General features: G+C 52.9%; 1 protein-coding gene across 1 annotated transcript in view; it reads right to left on the reverse strand.

Annotated features, from left to right (window-relative positions):
- Positions 1-18907, reverse strand: part of SLC6A1 (solute carrier family 6 member 1) — a 43119-nt gene extending 24212 nt beyond the window's left edge. Inside the window, exon 1 of the mRNA XM_027042643.2 lies at positions 18719-18907. The gene's annotated coding sequence lies outside the window, so the exon portion shown is untranslated. The remainder of the gene's footprint in view (positions 1-18718) is intronic.
- Positions 18908-20413: the final 1506 nt, after the last annotated feature.

Here is a 20413-nt window from a genome sequence, read left to right on the forward strand (position 1 = left end):
CTTCCATTCTTCAGTAAGTACTTACTCAGCATATGCTGGGTGCTGAAACAGGGATGGGACAATCATTTCTAGCACTTTGCATTTTGAACCGGAGTTTGAATCCGTGAACTAACAGGGACCAGCAGAAAGATTCCATGTTGTAAATGTTTACTAGGGTCTAATGTGTACACGAAGCTGGGCCGGACACTTGGGTTGCAAACATTAACAAGACCAGGTCCTTGACCTTGACAAGGTCACAGCCTAGAAGGAGAAATATCTCTGTCTACAGCCAATCATAATACCTTATGATACGTGCAGCAAGAGTGTATGAACAAGACACCGTAGGCCTAGAAGGAATGATTTAATTCAACCAGAGAAGGCATCCCAGATGAGGGGACATTGGAACTGGGTTTTGAAGGCTGAATAGGTGTTCATCAGGGTCAGAAAGAGGGAAGGGCATCCCAGGTGGAGAAACAGAAGTAGGGAGGTTTGAAGATAGGAAGGTCAGTTTGTGAAGGACCTTGAAAGCCAGGCTAAGGAACTTAGGGGCCAGTTGCAGGGATGCAACGGGGGTGATAATATGATTAGATTAGTATTAGAGAAGAAGACTCACACAGGGAGGCTCTGGGAAGGAGTTAAAGAAAGAGACTCAAGGCAGCAAAGTGGTGAAAATGTTCCCATGAAAATGTTCCTTCCTCGATGTGCACGTTGAGACCAAGTCCCAAAGCCATCGTTAAAAACAGGGCCAAACCAAGCAGAAAGAATACCTCTGCCAACCCCTGAGTGAGGAAATGCTTTATAAGAAAAAAAATATGTAGTTTGGAAGCTCTAGATCAGAACTGGCAAAATGGGTCAAAGTTGGCCCTTGGGCTTGTTTTATTTGGCCTGAACAAAAATTTTTTTCAGTTCGCATTAGAAGCCAGAAATATGACTCTCTAGGATACATTATTTCAAACAGGGGGAACAGCAAGTGCAAAGGCCCTGAGGCAGGAATAAGCTTGGCATGTTTGAGAGTCAGCATGGAGGCTGGGCTGGCTGCAGTCCAGTACAGGAGGGAACAGAACTAGTCAGAGGCAGGCAAGGGCCAGATCACACAAGGTCTCGGAGACCACAGCAAGGAGTTCACATTTTCTTCTAAACGGGATGGAAGAGAGTAGAGGGTTTAAGTGGTGGGGGAAAACTGACTTACATTTAAAAGTCTCACTCTGCCCAGAAGAGGCTGCAGAGGGGCAGGGGGTGAAGCGGGGCGGGGCATTAAGAGGCTGAGAGTCCAGGGAGAGAGGACAGTGACTTGAATGGTGGCAGCTAGGGCAGAGGTGGTGGGGAGTTGACCAGGTTTCTCTTTTGGAGGTGGGGCTTACAGGCCTTGCTAGCAGACTGGCTGTCAGCAGCCCCCTGCACAGATGGCAGGCTGGGGGGAGGGGAGTGTGTGGCAGCCGCCTTGGACAATCCTCCCTCTGTCCCACTACATCAGAGGGACTGGTGGCTGCATGGGGTGGAGACTTGGGCAGAGGCCAAAAGGTCAAGGCCAGTGTCTCAGGGCTGCCATTGTCCAGGTCCGGGGGTGGGCCCAGAACCCACTCAGAGCGAGTGGGGCACCATGAAGAGCCAGGAAGGCAAGGGGGGGGAGTAGCAGGCCTGAGAGTAGGGGCCCCCGCTCCCTCCCATGACGCTGTGCATACTCCTGCTTTGTCTTGCTCCCATTCTGTAATTACAGAAATTACAGAGGCTTGCTTCATACTGCAATCACTCTACTTGCTTTTATTTCTTTTTGGAACTCTGAGGTTCAAGAAAAAAATTAATATTGGGTTTGGCTTCATTCCAAAGGGAAACATAATGCAGTTTATTCTCTGCTTTGGGGGAAAATGCTGGGCTCAATAGATTTATTGAGCATCTGTTGTGTATCCAGACCCATGCCAGCTCCTATCAAGGGAGAAGAGCCAGCATTTATTGAGCACCTATTGTGTGCCAGGCATTTCACAGGTGTTATATCATCCAGTCCCCATTCCATCTCCATAAGCCAAAAGCTATTTCCTCCATCTGACAGACAGGGAAACTGAGGCTTGCCAGCCTGGGGCTACTGTAAAGCAGTCTCAGATTGTTCACTGACCCGGGGCATCGTTATCCAGTGTGATTCTCTTTTGGGGCGCCTGGATGGCTCAATCGGTTCTGCGTCCAACTTGGGCTCAGGTCATGATCTCATGGTTTAGATCATGAGTTTGAGCTCCACATTGGTCTCTGTGCTGACAGCTCAGAGCCTGGAGCCTGCTTTGGATTGTGTCTCCCTCGCTCTCTGTCCCTCTCCTGCTCACATACACTCTCTCTCTCTTTCTCAAAAATAAATAAATATTAGAAAGAAAGAAAGAAAGAAAGAAAGAAAGAAAGAAAGAAAGAACGAACCAACCTTGGGCCCCACTCCAGACCCACAGGATCGGAAGCTGCATTTTAACAAGGACCCAGTCATTCAGGTGCCCAGGGCAACTTTGGAAGCTCTAGGTTAGGGATGACCCTGATTCTTCCACAGAGCTTGGTTCAAATCCCTGTATGACCAGGGGCCAGATACGTAAGCGTGCTGGAGTACCAGTTTCCTCATCTGTAAATGTGGACTCCTGTACCTCACAGGATTGTAGTGAAACTCTGAATCAAGATGATGCGTGGAGAGAGGCTGGTGAAAACAGAGGGCCTGGTGCACAGGAAGTGCTCAGTAAATAGCAGCTCGGATCGCTATTCAAAGAGATGAATGGCCGGGGAAGTGCTTTGTAATTGAAAAATGTGGCACAAATACGAGGACCAATTAATAGCTGATCATCATGTGCGGAAGGTCAGAAGGAGGTTGGATGCGTGCAGATGGATGCCGGTGTCGTGGGCAGCCTTTGACACCGACTGCCCTGAAGGCCAAGGAAGGTTCCCCGAAGAAGGTGCTCGGATGGAGAGGGGGCAGCTGGAGAGGGCCTACGAGGCCTCCCCTGAGTCGGGTGGGGGTGGGCAACAAGTGAATCTTTGCCAGGGTGAGAGCTGCAGGCAAAATAGACGACCTCAGGTCTAGACGGCTAGCCCTTTTCCTTGGACCCTCAGCCAGCGGGGTCTAGGGCCTATGCAGCTTCCTTCCTGTTTGAGACTTATTCTCTGCCACACTGGTACACCTGGTCTACCCCAGCAGTCTACAGATGAAGAACAAGGCCCAGAGAAGGCTGGTGGCCGGCCCAAGGTCACACGGGACACAAACGGTATGATTCTTTCAGACCCCCCAGCTCATTACACATTCATACTTAAGAGATGAAAGAAAGCAGATCTGTGCTGGTGCACACTCCTGACTTGCCTCAACATACCCGAGAGGTCATTTACAGACCCGGGTGCATTTCTCAAGAGCATCTATTGAATGCCTACACCTCACAGCATCCTGTTGTGATTTTCAAGTACGTTACTTATTTTCTCCAAGTGTTTGTTTCCTCTTCAGGAAATGGGGCCAACAGTAACCACTTCACAAAGCGTGAGGACTGGATTAGAATTTTCTAGTGCTGTGCCAGGCCCAGCAAGTGCTAAATACATTGAAGCTACAATGATTACTAGCTCCCATTTCGCAGATGATGGTACCGAGGCTCAGAGAGGTCAAATGACCTGTTCAAGGTCACACAGGATTTAACCCAGGCCCGCTGACTCACAGTCTGGTGGTGTCAGCTCACCTAACAGGTGCCTCCCAGACAGGGGCTTGTGTGAAATTCTCTGAAGCCTTTATATGTAGCCTTACTACTATTCATGCCTGCCTGCTGGATTCTGAGGAGAAGAGATGTGACTCACATAGATGAGTTTCCCCAGACTCACAGCCCCATGCAGATGAGAAAACCCAGGCTCAAGCGCTTCCCCTCTGTTTGCAGCCTCTGAGAGCCTGCAGGTCCAGTTCTCCGGGGTGCCCTCCAAACCAGAATATAGGAGAAGGCCAGAGAACACACCCCTCCCCTGCCCCAACAACCAGAGTGAGAAAAAAAAATCAGCTTTATAACTGCTAGAGGCTTAACAGACCCATTTAATGGTGGAATAAACTCCAGGAGTTAAGGCTCTCTTTCTTTGGGGTTGCACGCAGCAAAAACAACAAAAACTTTTCATTAACAAAGATAGAAAGAAAAAGAGCTCAGAGTGGGGGAAGGAAGTGAGTTAGACCCTTACTAACATGCCCAAGGCCTGCTGTAAATGATTTATATGTATTAACTATTGAACCCAGGAAGCTGGGCTCCTGTGTCCACGCTCTTAAACACTCTATTCTGCTGTCTCTAGTGGGATGCTTGTGGAACCCCCACATGCCACCTTTGGGGTGTGTAAGAGTGGCCCATCTCCAGCAAGCAACTCCCTCCAGGGAAAACCCCCACAAGGACAAGGCCTCTCGCTCTTTTTAAGAAACCCAAGAGGCTGCTGAGGTCTGGCTCCGTAAGAGGCTAACGTCCCCACGGTCGTATTGGGCAAACCCGCCGGTATCCCAGGGGCCAACAAGCAACCACATGGGATCCAGGCTGAGCAGCTCTTGCCAGGCCCCAGGGGTCTAATTAGAGTCCTTTGGGGAGGCAGCCAGCCCCAAGGGGCTGTGATCCCCTCCGGGGGTCCCCAGCTCTCCTCCAGCTGCATACATGTGCCCTGTGTGCAGCAGCAAGGAGCTGGCCCTCGGGGCCACGTCTGCAGGGCAAGGAGAGAGCGTGGCTAGCTGGAGACTTTGGAGTCGCAGGCCCCTGTGGGAATCCACTCCACACATTACTAGCTGTGTGATCTCTAGCAGTCCCTTCCGCTCTCTGTGCCTTGGTTCTCCTCCGAGTGCAAGGAGAGGAGGCAGACAGCGCCTTCCAATGACACTTCTGATCTGCATCCTTATTCTCCTCTCACCCTGCTTATCTAGCTCAATCAGTGGTTTGCTAACATGTGCCCTGGCCCCTAAATGTCTGCAAAGCCCGACGGAGCACCTCCTCTTGTCAAGGCAGTATTCAATCCAATCCTGTCCGCATGGACTGTGTGCCTCTGGGGAGCAGGTCCCACACTGGGTGCAGGGGGACAAAGATACCAGCTGGAGTCTGGCCCTGCCCGCCACTGAGCTCTTGGGACGACTGGGGGATGGGCCACAGGTAACCAGCATCCCTGTGATAAGTTCTTCCTCAGCCCAGAGGAGGGATGGCCCCCTCAGCAGGCAACTGGGAGAGGATGGCACTCTGTCCCCCTGACAGATGGGGACAGAAGTGGGGACGTTCTCTTTATAATCACAGCTAGAAAAGCAGGACCGGAATCCTTGCCTTACCCCAAGCCTGGCTGCTGATCTATTCTAGGCAGATAGAACAGGGTGAAGACGCATAATGTATTTTAGGGACAGTGAGGAGCCTGGTATGGCTGGCTAGAAGCTGGGGTTATTCAGGGTGTGTGGCTAGACAGGGGAAAAGCAGCAATAAGGGGTTTCAAATGTAGGAAAAGGGGGTGCACCATGTCCTGTAGTAAGAGCAGTGACCAAACTGAACGTTTATTGAGTGCTTAATATGTTTAGTGCATTTCACAAATGATCATGTTGACCTCTCACTGCACAGATGTGGAAACTGAGGCTCAAAGCAGGAAAGCGCCTTGCCTGTGGTCCCAGATCCAGGAGGCAGCAGTTTGATTCCGGAGCCTCTGCTTCTAACTGCCCTTCCCCACCTTGGATACCCGGGGAAACTTGGGGGTCACCAGAGCCTTTTAAGGTGGGGGGATTTGGTCTGATGACTTGGCCAGAGTCTGGCACCTGGGGAGGGGGGCAGTAGAAGGGGGACGGAGGGTAGCATCTGAGCTGGGTTCACGGTGGGGGTGAAGGCGAAGGCCCTGTCACTACACATACCTTGACTTCTATCCAGTCTCATCCCCCCAGCGACATTGTCACCTCTGTACGAATGGAACCCAGGTCTTCCACTTGCCCTGTTTCCCCCATAGCACTTCAGTGATAGATGCAAACGTGTTACACTGAGTTCCACCCTCTGTCCCCCTCTATCCCATGTCCCTCTCTGTGACAGGGGACTTGTTATTATTAAGTCCTCAAGAAATGTCTGCGTAGGAGAAGGTGACACTGGTCTCCAAAGCAGCAGTGTGCCAGAGTTCACCAACGGGCCCTCAGGAGGGCAAACAGAAGGTTGATTTCCATGGCGTAAATGCTTCCACTGCAGCCGGTTCAGGGTGCCACCATGAGGTCACATGACCTGGAGGAGACGAATACACCCCAGGAGTGGGCTCTTGAGTGCTTCATGCAAGGAGAGCCTGGACATAGCCTCCTCGGCTGGCCCTGGAGGGGAGGCCGCCCGCTGCTCCTGCAGGTGCCTGGGGTCCAGGGTCCAGCCCTCCTTGGGTGTTTAGGAGTGGGGAGGGATGCAGAGAGGAGGGCAGGAAGGAGGAGGGGAAAGGAGAGTGAAGAAAACCGGAGCGAGAGGCCAGTACAGAGTGGTGGGAACAGGGCCACAGGAGGAAGACGGGAGGAAAAAAAGTAAGGACAGCAGAGGGAGGGGAGTCAGGGTGCTGTTCCTGAACCGGACGCTGCACTAGGCTCTACTCTGTGATCTCACTGTAGCCTCCAGAGAACCCAAGGAAAGAGGGGGCCTATATTTCAGCAGGAAGAGCTGGTTGGCAGAGCCTGCGGTCTCCAGTGGTTAAGGAGCTCTGACTGGAACGCAGGCTTCCAGACCTGCCTGACTGGCTTCCTCCATTTGGTTTCACTGGATTCACTGTCGGTGACCATCAGTCAGTGTCCTCAGGAGGGCTCAAGGCACCTACTGGGAAGTACCCTGTGCCAGGCACAAGGGGAGCCCACAGCGGAACAGGTCAAGGTTCTCAGCCTCGGGGCCCTCGCAGTCCTGTTCCCGGCTGTTCCCGGCTGCGGTTTTCCTACCATTCTTGGCTCCTTGCTTGGTGAGCTGGAATTCTGCAGCATTGCACTCCGGGGGCTTCTTCTGAAAAGACCTCCCCCCCCCCACAGCTCAACCGGTCAGAAAAGATTAATTCAGATCAGGAAATAAGAGTCACATGCTGACCACCTGGCGTTCTTTTACATCACTCCTTGCCTTTTAAGACACACTTGTGAGAAAACCAGGGGGTTAAATAAGCATTCTCTCCTGTGCATGATGTGCTTGAAGGACTCTGAAGGGCATTAGGATAAACGCCCTTAAAAAACTCAGATTTGGGAAAAAAGAAAACACAGTACTGCAGGGACTGGCTGAACTAAGTGATAATCTGTAATAAGTCACACGCAGACGCGCAGCCTAGATGGAGAGCTGACTCCGCTTCACAGAATGGCACTTCTGGGCATTTCCACAGTTCGTTATCGAGCATCCACACCTGGGGCGCTGTTTCCACTCTGCAGGCTTTCTTGCTTCCATTCTAGAGATGAACACACTGAAGCCCCAAAGATAGACCGTCTGGATCAAGATCATACAAAGTCACAATAAGAACCAGCGGGGATCTCAAACTAATGGCTTGCGGGGCCGAACGGGTCCCCTGTAAGTGTTTGGTTCAGCAGTATTAGAATTTTAAAACTTCAGTTTGCAGGGACTGGGGGGAGGGAGCAGTGATGTGTTTCCCAGTTTACTGTAAGTCCCACCATGATAATTATCTCATCCCTGACCTCTTTACTCATTTCTTTGACCTGCCCAGCCTTCACTGGACCTTGAGTTTGCAATCCTAACATACATGGTGCAATCTAGTCACTCCAGAAAGCTCTTCTCCTAAGCGGTAGAAGGACAAAGTTACTCTTTCCCCTTCCCTAGTGGAGATACGCAAAACTCACTGGGATGGGAGCATCAAAAAGGCACATTCAGTATTGTAATTTTATATTTGGGAAACAACAAATCCTATTGTTCTCTTAATACAAGCTCAGTTGGATTTAAAAAAAAAAAAAGTTGAGAGCCTCTGCTTTAGAATGTTTTGCGAGAATGAGGAGGGTGTGTATTTTCAGAGTTGATTAAGGGTCAGATTCCTGGGTCTCAAATATTTCCCACAAGAGAAAGCTGATTTTATTTTTAAAAGACTCACATGAATGCTCACTTTGGCCAATGCATCTGTTCTTGATTCATGCACTTAGGTTTCTAAAGGAATCTTTACAGTACAGATCTCCCTTTCTTTGTAAAGTGAAAAATCACATGCAGCAAGAAAAACCTACCCACTTGGGAAAACGGGATTTTTATTGAGCGAGTTTTCCGAAGTCCATGGACAATGAAGGAAGTCATGAATAACTTCTGCTGAACAGGTCAAAGGTCTTCAGAGATTGATCTGTCAGCTGTGATAGGGGCAGGCAGAACAGGGTAGTGGTTAAGGGCACTGGCCCTGAGGGCAAGAAAATCTGGGTTTTGAGTCTCAGCTCAGATGCTGTGTGACCCAAGTTAGTCACCCAACCTCTCTCAGACAGAGGCGATGGTATCTACTTTTAGCTACTATGAGGATTAAATGAGCTAATATGTAAAGTGGTTAACACAGAACCTGGTACAGAGTAAATGCTTGCTACCTGGAAGATATAATAAATCACTTGATTAGGGCTAGTATTATTTGTTTTGTTTTGTTTTGGATAACAAAAACAAAGTGGGAAAAAGTCCTGGGCAGAATGCCACCGTTATCTTAACCTATAGGCAATCAATAGAAGAGAGCGGTGCAAACCACTGGGAAGTGCTGATCAAATCAAATTCTCAGAGCAAATTGTTCATTAAACACAACTCCTGAAGTGGACATGTGTACCTTTCCTGCAATTAGCACATTCGTTCCAATCCTGGTTAAATGTCAGCTGTCTTCATTTGTCCACTGAATGAGTCTCCCTGACCCCTCTCCTGCCTGGCCAAGTTGGAGGAGTGGGAATCCAAGGTCTTCGGGCTCATTGCTTCACACCCTGTCACCCAGCCCCAGGATCAGCAGCGAACAAATGACCCTCCCTCTCTGGGTATCCAGAAGCAGGCTGCTTGCTATCCCCGGGGGGGGGGGGGGGGGGGTGGATCTCCTCAGACAGGTTTGCGGAAACAAACAAAATGGTTGCTTGCGTCCAAGTAATCAGGATCCCAGCTCTCACCACTGCTTTTAAAACAGCTAAATGCCTGAATCCAGCACCCTCTTTCTGCTTCCCAAAAGGAGTGGGGTTGTCTGCCAGCTCCATCACATCTTTGCCAGCATGCAAATGATGCACTTTGGGGTTTCTCAGGGTGTTAACCCCATGCTCTCCAATCCCCTATTAGGGGAGTCAATATTTTGCACCAGCTGTGTGAGAGGGAGAAATGACGAGCGTGGGTGAGAGTATTCACTTTCCAAAAGGGTTTACAGCATGGGGTCATTTAGATAGCTGGCAGAGAGAAAAGGCAATTTCCCCCATCGTGGTTTGCACATGGGCTTTTAGGGACAGCGCACTGCAGTGAGGTACATCAATCACGCTTTCCAAATGCAAAATATTTATGTATATTTTTGGTGATGGGGGCTGTTCATTTGTTCTACTGATACCCACTAGCCTGGAACGAAGAGCTCTGTTATTTATCACTTTCACACTCATTTTAGCCAGTTCCACTCTTCCAAATTACAAGCTGATACATGGCTGGGAGTGGGCTCTTCTCCTGGCCTCTCCTCTTTGGTCAATAATTATAGCTACTGTTGATTGAGCTACGCTCACAAGTAGGGTTTGATGCTCTAACTCCCTTACCTTATTTGGTCTGAGAACAATCCTATGAGCTCAGTCCGTTATTTTGTCTCCGTTTTTGCAGATGAGGACACGGGGACTCAGAGAGGTACGGTGACTTGTCCAGGGTCACGCAGCTAGGAAGTGGCAGGGCGGGGTTTGATTTTGGCTCCAAAGCTGATAGGGGTAGCCACCTTGCCATACTGTTTACCCATTCCTCTTGGGCTGGGATTGTCACCCCTGGCCCATCAGGATCTCTGTGAGCACTCTCTTCAGCAGTCTTCAGAGGGGTTGAGGTGCCCAGAGGGCAGGGTTCAGAGTGGGGTCCATTCTGGTTCCCTGTCCCACCAACCTGTCCGCCCCCTCTGGGTGCCCTCTCCAGGCACTCTCTGGGGCCTAGACTTCCGGCACCAGCCTGAGATTTAAATCCCAGCTCCACCTCTCCCCTGGCTGTGTGATTGGGTGAAGAGTCACTTCACCTCTCCTGGCCCTACTTCGTGCCTCCACGAAGGGGAGGTAATTACCCCTCTGTGCGAGGTTGTGGGAGCGATGGAACTAGGCAAGGCGAGTGTCCCCACAGCTGTCCCCACCTACTCAGCCCAAGCCTCCTTCTTGGGGAGCTCAAACCCCAGACACTGTCCCCTCTGCACTCTTGCTCACTCACTCTAGCAGGTCCCGAATCAGCATTCAACACACATCACTCTGCCTGTGCAACGCCATTATCTCCCGAGGACACAGGCTCCGTTGTCACGGCAACCAGAGTCCTTCCACCAACTCTATTTAATAATTTCTCAACAGTGGAGCTGGGCTGGCTTGGGGAAGGGGAAAGAGCACTGGGTTAGGGGTTAGAAGTTCTGGTTCCTAGCACCTGCGGCCCTAGGGGTCCTCCTCTCTGGGCCTCAGTTTACCCATCTGTAATGCAAGGGTGTCGGAAATGGGTGGGTTTTGTGACTTTCTCTGGCCTAGAAAAACCTAAGAAACAATTTTCCAGGTCTGGGAAGCAGGAGGCAGGGGTCTGGAGCTACTGGAGATCAGACAGAGGTCTGAGTGACATCTTGAGTCCACAGGAAAGAACCAGAAGCTACCTTTGGTGACCGAAGTCTCTCCTTCTGCTGAACTGCCCACCAAAATGTCACTTTTCAGATGCTTATGCAATCTCTGTGACCCTGTGGGTTCAGAGCTGGGGATGCTTAAAAGACACAAGTTTGCCTGCAGCTATCATAGCCCCGACTCTCCCCATTTTACAGATGTGTAAACTGAAGTTCAGAGGGCAAAAATGTTGTCCATGGTCACCCCGCAGGTGGCAAGTCCAGCTGTCCAGGAAGGCTAGGTTGGTGTGCCTAGAGAAGACAGCCAGTCCGCCTGCCTGTTGGGCCTCATTCAGCACACAGCTGATCGTGCTCTGGCCCCCACACGTGTGGCCTCTGGCTCTCACTGAAGAAGCCTTGTAGACAACAGAAAGCAAGAGGTAAGTACCTACTACGTGTCCCACTATGCTGGGCCCCAGAGACTCCCGAAGACATGGCATTTCTATTTACAGGGAACATACACTTTGACGGTGAGTAGCTCGTCGAAGGCCAGAAACAATACCTGATTTGTCTCCACAACCCAACTAGGACCTGGCATACAGAAGGCGCTCAAAATTTTATCTGGCCCAGTTGTCTGCCCACATCTGCCCCTGAAGGCAACTCATCCAGGCCCCCAGAGCCCTCTGCAAAAATGTCCCAGAGCAGCCACCGACATCCCCGGCTCCAAGGAGCCACTGCGGACCCCACGCTGGGGAGGGGGACCCGTGTAGACAAGCTTTGTGGCTCCTGTCTGGCCCCACAGTTGGGGAGGGGGCCGTTCTGCCTTGGCCCAGGTCCATGGCACCGCTTTTAGGCATGGCCACTGCCAGCCCAGCGGCACTATTAAACTCCTCCGGGGTTGGCATTTTCATTTAATACCCGCGGCATAATTAACAGTGCTGCATCTGCTCTGTCATTAGTGGCATTCACTGCCATTTGGAGAAAGGGCTCTTATCTTCCCCAGTCATTAGTCTCAGGAGGCTATTATGGGGGAAATGGAGGAGGAAGCGGGGTGTGCAGCCACCCTTCCCCTGCCTGGAGAGCTGGCGCCGGGCTTGGGGAGCAGCCCATGGTCCAGTCCAGTCCAAACCTCTTGGCTTTATGGGCTGAGAAAGCAAAGTCCAGAGAGGTGAAGGACCCTACCCTTTGTCCCCTGCAGGCTTGAGGCCTGCCCGGACTGCAAGCCCAAGCCTCAGGGATCCGGCAGACCCAGATCTGAGTCGCAACTCTGCAGCGTGTCAGCAAAGCGAGACTGGGCAACCACGTGAGCTCCCTGGGCCTCAGTTTCCTTACTGAGGAGCCTAGAACACTGCTTGTCAATTGCTCAGCTCAGTGCCTGGATCACAGTCAGAGTTCAAAATCAGGGCTTGTCGGTATCTGATCATTTGCTACCAACCTGTTAAAAATGTATACATTTCAACTCCATCTTCACATAATACTCTTCAGTATGATAACTTCTTCCCTGTTCCCAAAACGACTTTAAAAAACAAAAATCATGGGTGAGACCTTGATCCCAAGCTCCGAAAACATCTGACATGGGAGCAAAGGGGCAAAGGGGTTCACGCAGCAGGGGAGCTGGACCTCAGAATCAAGGGCACAGAAGCCTTTGGCTTTGGTTGCTTGTTTAATATAGCTTACACTCTGCCTCAGTGAGTCAGAGCCCCTGTCTCTTCTACTATGACCTCCACTCAGGTGCTTTCCAGAGGCAGTGGGCAACAGGAAAAGGTACATGGGGGGTCGGCATCAGCAAGGCTTGGGTTGAAACTCTGCTGTGCAAAGCAGGGTAAGTGACTCCACCTCCTTCAGCTTCCAGGTCCTCCTCTGACTGATGGGGACAGTAGCACCTACCCCCCCACCAATCCCTAGCATCCTTCTCACAAACCTCATATGGCCCAGGACTGGTGCCCAGGGGGCACTCCATACTCAGTGGTTGGGGACTGGCTGGCCACCAGCAAGAGGACGAGTCAAACTGTCAGGTGTCCCTGCCCCCTCCCCAACCCCAGAAGGAAGCTCCCAGAACTTGTGATTTTTCATAATCTCCAGGGTATAAGGTAATGGCCAGAATGAGTGATGGACTCCCTCCCCTTTCCTACCCTCTTGGCTGGGAACGACTCAGAACCACCCAGTCTGCTCCTCCAGTAGGTCCCAGACAACCCAAGGCGCACCTATGAATACTTCCCCACACGCTTCCTGGTTACCAAGGCCCTGAGATGCTTCTAGACAACTTCATGGGGCTCCTGGTTTATTTGTTTCCACCCAAATCCATCTAGAGAAGCATGATTGTGTTCATGCGGGTGTCTGAGAGTAATCAATCATTCCCTCTTACCCAGCACCACCCCCCCCCCAATCTGGCCACCACTGGGGGCCCCCTAGCCAAATGAGCACACATCAGACTTCACAAACTCTGGGCATAACTGAGGACATGTTAGCTTCTGGCCAGAGCTCAGAACTGGAACTAAGGCTTAAACGCTGCCAGAGCCCTGTTCTCCCAAACTGCATGGTGATGCCTTCCCACACTATCCTGCAATCAGTCCCCTCTGCTTGGTGTTCTGTCTGTTGCAGATTAGGCTTGCCTGGACTTCTTCTCAAGGGGCAACCTGGTGAATTTGGACTTGGGTTTATTAGAGGTGAATACCACCAGCTGGGAATCCAGAGGTCAGGGATAAGTGTGTTCAGGGCTTGCTGAGCCTCAGTTTCCCCATCCAAAGGACAGAGACAATAATGGTAATAATAATAATATCTTCACATGGATCTCCTAGGGCTGTTGCAAACTTCAGCGGAAAAAGCACTCGGACTATCAAATTCTACCTATTAAGCGTGTGTGTACTCACATGTGTACAAAGAGACCTCATTGGAGTCAAGGTCATTCTGACTTGGGCTTTACGAGAAAACAAGCTTTAAAAAAATGTCTCTTTTTGTTCGACAGAGGATTCTTCTCTGGGATATCAAGGACCATATTTTCTTCCTCTGGAATACTTCATACAGGATCAAAAGGCAGAACAGCTTCAAGAACATTTTTCTGCAACTGCAAAGTACTCTTCTGATGACCCAGCGTACGATCAGCAGTCAGTTCCAGCAAACTGCAATACCGACACCAAATGTTCACCTCCCGTGGCTGCTGCCCTCTCCATGTACACAACCTCCTTACCAAACAATAAGGCCATGAAAACAACCTGCTGTCAGTGTCTTTCGGGGCGTCTTTGACCTTGAATGTCCCTCTGGCCAGGGCTCAGTCGTCTCGGGAGCTGGCATGCAATGCTGATCCTGCAGACACCATGCAGCTGACAGGTGGGCAGAGTGCTGCAGGTTACCGTCCGAGGCGGCCACTAACTCCTGCATTCTCCGGCCTGTTCTACATGCCAGGATCCCATCCGGCCCCATCCAAGAGGGTCCCAGGTACCCTAATGTGGCCCGTTCCACCTGGCTGCACACCCTGGGCTTTCAGGGAGCCACAGCCAATCCCTCTGCAAGACCTGGCCTCCTTGTAATTTCCAATTTGTGACAAATGTAAAAATAGAAGGCCATTCGATGCAGGCAGCTCGCATCAAATTGGATGCCGCTTTCGTGTCATGTCAGATCACGGTAAACGGAGCTGATGACTTCGTCGGCCACTCTCAATGGCTTCCAGAGCAGTGAGAGGGTGCTGACAAACTGGGAGATACCTAAGAGTTAGCGAAAGGTGGCTGGGTGCACAACACTCAAAACAGCTTTAAATGAATTTGAACTCTAGGTCAGAAATCTGCTGTTAAGAAGTAGGGCACTTGCGTCCGACTTCGGCTCAGGTCACGATCTTGCGGTCTGTGAGTTCGAGCCCTGTGTCAGGCTCTGTGCTGACAGCACAGAGCCTGGAGCCTGCTTCCGATTCTGTGTCTCCCTCTCTCTCTGCCCCTCCCCTGTTCATGCTCTGTCTCTCAATAATAAATAAATGTTAAAAAAAAAAAAGTATTTAAGAAGCAGGGCACTTGAGTGCGAATCCCAGTTCTGCACCTTAGCAGCTCAGGGACCTTGGGCACAAACTCCTCTCTCCATGCCTCGGCTTCCCCTAAAGAACACCACCGACCCCCACCCCCACTCCCCCAGCTGCAGCAAAGCTCAAAGCTCAATCCTTGGACAACAAAGCAGGGAAGTGCTTTCTAACTGTGCAGCTCCTTAAATGGGGAGTGTGGTCCTTGCCAAGCGAACCACCCTGGGGGGAGGATGGGGGGGTGGCTCTTCCGTGGCAGGAATGTCAGCACAGTACGGCAGAGCTTGGGCTCCAGGGTCACCTACTAGCCTAGCAGTCCCACAGCAAGGGCCCTCAGCTCTCTTCTTCTCAGTTTCCTCATCTGCAAAGGGACAATTCCGTGTACCCCACAGGGTTTTGTGAAAATTAAATGCAATCGTGTAAGTAAAGCACACAGCACGTTCCCTGGCAGATCATCGACTTGCAATAACTGTTACTTATTATTGTTATTGATGACATTACCATTGGAACAACATTTAGTGCGTTGTTTTGCTTTGTTTTCTGTTTGTGACTGAATCCAAGTCTGTGCTGAAATATCACAGCTTGTGTTCGCACCTATCGTCTCTGCCAGGCAGCCCTTATCCCCGCTATTAGCTAGGCTTCCCACTAACTCTCACGCCCCTTCCCCCTGGCTCTGAGGTCTGCAGGTGAGCTCCGAGCAGAGATGCTGGATGTTCACAAAGCTCACAGAGGCACATTGCCTGAGAAGCCCTATTTTGGGGTCTATCTCTGTCCTCCCAGCCGTTTGCCCCTCTCTGCCCCCCACCACACTCTCTCCCTCCATCTCCCAGCAACCTTCAGAGAATGGGGCAAAAAGGTGACAGAAAGAAGCACAGTGCTGGGCCCATTTGAGGAGCTGGTGCCAAGGAATGCGATGGAGCAGCGGCCCGGCTGGCGTTCTCCTGTTCTCCTCGCTCAGAGGGGCCCTGCTGCTCTTTGCAATTGGAGTCAATTCAAGGTTGTTTTCATCACGGCAGGGACTGTGCTCTGTCCACTGTTCTCTGGGCACAGAGAAGCTCAGGGGACTCTGCACAGGGAAACTGAAGGGGCAGTTCCGATGCGGGATAAACAGGGCAGCTGACACTCACATCTCCGTTTCCTTTCAGGGAACAAGGCAATTGAGGGGCTCTAATTGGGTTTGGAATTGTAGGTGCAGCTGAGGGACAAGGCTGCTGGGGTGGAAGCTGGGTACACCTGGGGCCAGGTGACAGGGAAGGGCTCGGGCATCCCATCTGCTCCCATGGACGAAGGGGATGGACTTGGGATGCAGGGGGCTAGAGGTGGCGGGCAAGGCTTACTGGTTGGCACTGGGCCTGTCATGCATATGCAGGCTAAGGGAGGAGGGAAAAAGACGTCTCTGAATTCCAGGTGGCTTGGGACATCTCTTTCTCAGCTGCCGAGCTCACAGCCAAGCCTAGGAACAGTGTCTTTATGTGATGGCCAGAAGCCACCTGACATTTGTGTTTTATTTAAGCTCTTAGCATATGCTGGGAAGGTAGAGAAGCAGCCACTGCTCAGACAGCAGACCCAGAGGCCTCACCGTCAATCATTAAATCCTCACCATTACCCTTCCACCTCACTCTATAGAGGTGATAACTGAGGCCCAGAGACCCAGCCGTGGAGCAAACTGTTGGCCAGGAAATCAGAGGAGCAGGGTTCAAATCCCTGTCCTGCCTCTTCCTAGCTGGGTGACCTTGGGCAAGTCAGTTCCTTTCTCTGTACTGCAGTTTCCTTACCTCTGCAGTGGGGATTAGAATACTACCTGCTGCACAAGGTTATTAGAGGCCTTATGGGCCGGGCACGCTGGAAGCTTTCAGTACTCCATTCTTTGCTTCCAGTGGGGATGAGAACTTACCCAAGGTCACCTGGCCAGATAATGGCAGCACCCTAGCTTAAGGCCAACTCAGGGCTGGTTCTGGTCTCAGAGTCCATGTTTCATAGCCTCCCTGGCTCCATGACACAGACAGATATCACAGGTCGGTCCACGCCGGGCCCATCATTGCCTTCCATCCATGCAGGCTTTATTCTAAAACACTTGCCGAGTGCCTGCTATGAAGCTGGACCAGGCGTAAACAAATTACAACGTTTGGAGTTCCTGATCTCCAGGCATGTGAAATCTGGGAGACAGAGCAATTGTGCTTCTTTTAGCTCTGATGGACTTGCTCTTTCCTCCGTCTTTACCCTCTGAGGTGCTTCCTCCTGGGCCTCCAGATGCCCCTCTCAGCTCTTGGGTGGGCCACTTCTCACCAAATCTCCAGGCTCTGGAAGGGCTGCACACAAGAGAGATGATCCCTGCTTTCTCTCCACAGCAGCTGCCTCTCTCCTGTTGTGGTTCTTAGGAATCGCCCCACTCTCCAGATGCTCTGCCAGACAAGCCCGGCTGTGTGCCCCTGCCTGGGGCTCACTGTTTGTCCTCCAAGCCCTGGCCACTGAGCCAGCCCTTGGCTGGAGAGAGAGAGAGCGCTTTCTTTGTTTGCTGCTTGCCTGACAATTTATTTCTGAGACTCAAGAGAGGCTCAGCCATTTTGCCCTGGATGCTCTGGGGGAAAGTCCCTCCCACTCCTCCAAGGACTTGCACCTCTAAGGGCAATGTCTCCTCTTCCTCCTTTGCCTGGGGGGAGGGTCTGAGACCGCTCCAACCAGAACCAGAGCAGAGGCTGGGTCAACCCTTCCCTGAGAGAGTGCTCCAGAGAGAGAGAGAGAGAAAGAGAGACAGACAGAGGGTGCAAGTTGCCTGTAGTTCCCACTGATCTCCTTTGTTCTGGAATTTGGGAGTTGGGCAGGCTTTTCAGACTCCCTTATGTATACATTTTCCCCAAAGTTCCCAAAGAGAGAGAAAAATCTGAACAATATCCAGCACCCAACACCCCCTCTCACCAACCACCTCCTCTCTTGCCAAAAACCCACTTTGTGTGTCACAGAAAAATGAAGGTCGACTCCAAAGTCCATGGATTTTGGGGGTGTCACCAAAGCTCAGGGGCCATTTTGCTCAGCGCTTTCCCCCTCCACCCCAGTTCATGGGGGATGAGGTTGGGGTTTCTGGGAGAGGGAGCGAGTGCTCCAGACCCATATCAGGAAGAAGAAACAGGGCTGTATCATTTGGCTTTTTAAAACCCAATTTTCTCCTTGGGGTCCATGTCTATTTTGCAAAAAGATTAGCTAAGAGCCTTAGTAGTGAGCTGCCTGGTCTAAGTTCCTCATCTGAAGACCAAGCCAAGCTAGAACAGGGCATCTGTGGGCACCACCCGTGGGGATGGTGGGCACAAAGGGACGGAGCATGGAGACCCTATGGCCATTGCCCTGGGGTAACCGTGGCAGGCAGTTTCCCTTTACCCATCCCCAGAGAATAAATGAGGGATACAAGAAGGTGAAAACAGTTTCCGCGGCGACATGGGGACACTGTCTTCCAGCCCTCTGGGGGACTCCCCTCACCCTACATTGCTCGGAGGAAAGGAGTGGAGAGCGCGGCGCGAGCTCCTGTGCGCTCGGCCCAGGCTGTAGTATGCTTTTTAGCCAACATCTCTTGAGAGCTTGAGCTGCCCCAGGATGGGACGGAGGTGCCCCATGCCCAAGTCGCTCGCCCAGAGCCCTTGGAGAATAAATAAGGCGCACGGCTCTACCTCGGCGCAGCTGACCCCGACACGGAAAAGTGGCGCACTGCCCCCCAAACGCTCTTCGTATTATTCACTCCCGGAGTCCCGCCGTCCCCTAGGGAATGAACGCAGCGCTTCGACGGCTCGAACGGAATCCAGCGCCAGTTAGGGGATCCAAGGGGCCCCACGACCGGGAAGGGGCACGAGACTCTCGCGCCCCTCGCGCCCCTCGCGCGAGTCCCCCTGCCCCCGCGCGTCCCAGAGGCATGGCCCGGGCTCACGTCGGCGGTCGGAGCGGCGTCCCGGGCTCCTCCGCGCGGCCCTGAGGTGAGGCGAGGCGCCGGGGTTGGCATTTGGGTGTCGGCCCCCACCCCGCCCAGCCCGACCTGCCCGGGCTGTCCGGGGCTCTGTGCCCCGCGCCCCGACGCCGGCCGCCCGTTCCTACCTGCGGCCCGGGCTGCGCCGCCCGCAGCGGGCGCCGCGCGGGCAGCTCGGCCGCTCCGGTGCGCTCCGGGCTCGGGCCGCGCTGCGCTCCCGGCTCCTCCGCTCCTCGGCTCCTCCGCTCGGCGCGGCTCGCCCGCAACCTCGCTCGGTCTTCCGAGGGCGGGCGGAGGGACGCGGGGAAGGGGCAGGGCGGGGGAGCGAGGGAGCAAGAGAAGGAGGGCGGGAGCGCGCGCGGGCGGGGGGGGGCGGGGCGCTGCTCCGGGAGCCCGCCCAGCCCGGGGAGGGGCACCGCCCGCCGCCCGCCCCCCGCCCGCGCTACCCCCGGCCCGCGCCGCGCGCTCCCCACGCGGCCGCCGCCCCGCGGCCTACCCGGCGGCAGCTTCTACCGCTGGCTGTCGCCACTCTCTCTGCCTTCCCCTCCTCTGCCCCGTTCTCTCTCCATCCCGCCTTCCAGTTCTCCCCTCTCCTTCTCCCCGTCTCCTTTCCTTCTCTCCCTCCTCCCTCCCTACCTCCACCCCCTCCCGTCTCCCCCCCCCCCCCCCCCGCTCCCCCACCTCCCGCTCCCTTCTCCCCCTCCTCCTCCTCCCATTCCTTCCCTCCTTCTCTTTAGGTCTGTTGGCCTCTTCCCTGCCTTGGCCTGGGGTCCTCAGCCTGCCTGTGTTGGTCTCTGTTTCCCAGTCCCTTTCAACCCGTATTTCCCTCTTGGCTTTTCTCTTTCCAGCCTTACAGTCTGCTTCTGTTGGTCTGTCCTTTTTGTTTTTCTCTGGCACCCACTTCTCTCTGTAGGTCATAAGGCCCGGCCATTGTGGGTGGCGGTGATGGTGGACTCCTACCCCTCCTCTGCTCTCCCCCCAGGGCAGCCTCCCGCGCTGTTAGGAGGGGACCACAACTTCTGACCCAGAGCTCACTAATGCTGTTGGTGTCAGGCTGGGGGCGTGCCTGCGGTAGGCAGGGAGGGGTGGGTTGCTACCAGGAGTTGGTCTTGGAGACACTAGTGGCTATGTGTGTGCAAGGACAGTTGGATAAACAGATGACTAAAAAGGGAAACAGCCTGGAAGAACACCCAAGGGATGGTGGCAGAACCCCCAAGACATCCTACTTCCAGTTTTTGAGGTTTAAGAGATTGTCCCAGAGAAGCCTCTCTCCTAGCCAATCCCAGCCCAATGCCTGAGGACTCCCTCCCTTCCCTTTGCCAAGTCCTGACATTGCCCCCCCCCCTTCACTTTCACAAAGCCTCCTGGGAATGGGGCCACAGCTGCCCTTCCCTCTGGGTCCCTCAAGGACTCATAGAGTGACCTGCTCTTCACCATCGTCTCTCTTTCCCCAGGGCTGGCATTTCCTGATTAACTTGCCATCCTCTACCCTAACTTGCCCCCACTCTGGTCATCCATCCTGGGGTCCCACAACACAGTGCTCCCCAAGGCCACCCTGACTTCTCCTGGTTCTTTCCCCACACTCACTCACAAGCATGGAATCCTGATACTTTCCTCTATATCTTCCTTGATATTTTCCATCCATCCCTCCCCTCTTCACTGGCCACTAGCTCCCATATGCTTTTAACCTCCAGTGGTGCTTCAAATAAGTATTTACTGAGCTCCTTCTACTCGCCAAGCATAGTCTTAGGCTCTGGGGACACAGTGGTAGACAAGACAAACCTCAAGATGGTCTTGGTCCAGCATGGGAGATAGGCTTCTGT

The sequence above is a fragment of the Acinonyx jubatus genome, chromosome A2 (assembly GCF_027475565.1).
Source record: "Acinonyx jubatus isolate Ajub_Pintada_27869175 chromosome A2, VMU_Ajub_asm_v1.0, whole genome shotgun sequence".
NCBI lineage: Eukaryota > Metazoa > Chordata > Mammalia > Carnivora > Felidae > Acinonyx > Acinonyx jubatus.